Source organism: Exophiala aquamarina (assembly GCF_000709125.1).
Source record: "Exophiala aquamarina CBS 119918 chromosome Unknown aczIA-supercont1.30, whole genome shotgun sequence".
NCBI lineage: Eukaryota > Fungi > Ascomycota > Eurotiomycetes > Chaetothyriales > Herpotrichiellaceae > Exophiala > Exophiala aquamarina.
In genome coordinates, this window is record NW_013550558.1 from 102965 (window position 1) to 103936 (window position 972).

The following is a 972-nucleotide window of genomic DNA, read 5'->3' on the forward strand; positions in this document are numbered from 1 at the left end:
CGGACGATATTACGTAATACTAATAGTTACTTAGGATACCGGGCGACCTACCTTAGGAGATTATATCTTCCTATAGATAGCGGTAGGACTTCTTTTTCTCTTTCCTTTAGCTTAACGTCCTTATTAAATAGGTTCTATAGTAGTTAAATAAGCTCCTATTAAAACTCTTATATTAAGCTTCCTATTATATAGTTAAGAGAACGAGTTCTTATCGTATAAGATAGATATATCGGTAGTACTAATAAAAGCTCTCCTATAGTAGGTAGTATAATTATTTTAAATAATTTAGACGTAGAACGAATAGATAATCGTATAGAATTAACGTATAGTAGTACTAGAGTAGTAGCTCTAGTAGCGAAATAATAGTTAGGGTATTACTACTCTATCGAGGGCGATAATACTATCGGTAGTCGTAGCGGACGTCGTTATAGAAATCGTAGTCGTACGACGAAAGGATAAGCTCTCGGAGCTATCCGAATTTAATAGAACGAGGGCGGTATTCCGCTCGTAGTTAACGTAAGCGCGAGTAAAGCTCGTCGTTAACCGAGTAGATAAGAGTAAAGCTATATAGTTTTAGTACCTTTATAGTCGATTAAGGGGAGACGTACTCTCCTAACTATTATTATAGGTTAACTTCGTATAGTTAACGCTATAGATAACTACCGAGGGCCTTATTAGCTAACTAAAGGCTACATACGACGATAGTAAGTTCGTAGAGAGAGTATCGAGGAAACTCTTAACGCTACGATAAGGATCGAAAGCTTTTAGTACTTTCCTCGCTAAATTCGATTATACGCTCCTCGACGTAGAAGGTCTTAACTAAGTAAATTAAGTTAAGAAGACGTTCCTCGCGAACTATATCTCGTACGAGCTATAGAACGCGATTATAGCGGCGCCGACCTCGGCGTCGTATCGAGAATACTATATACTTCTCTATAGTATTAGTACGAACCTAGAAGCTCTCTATAGAAG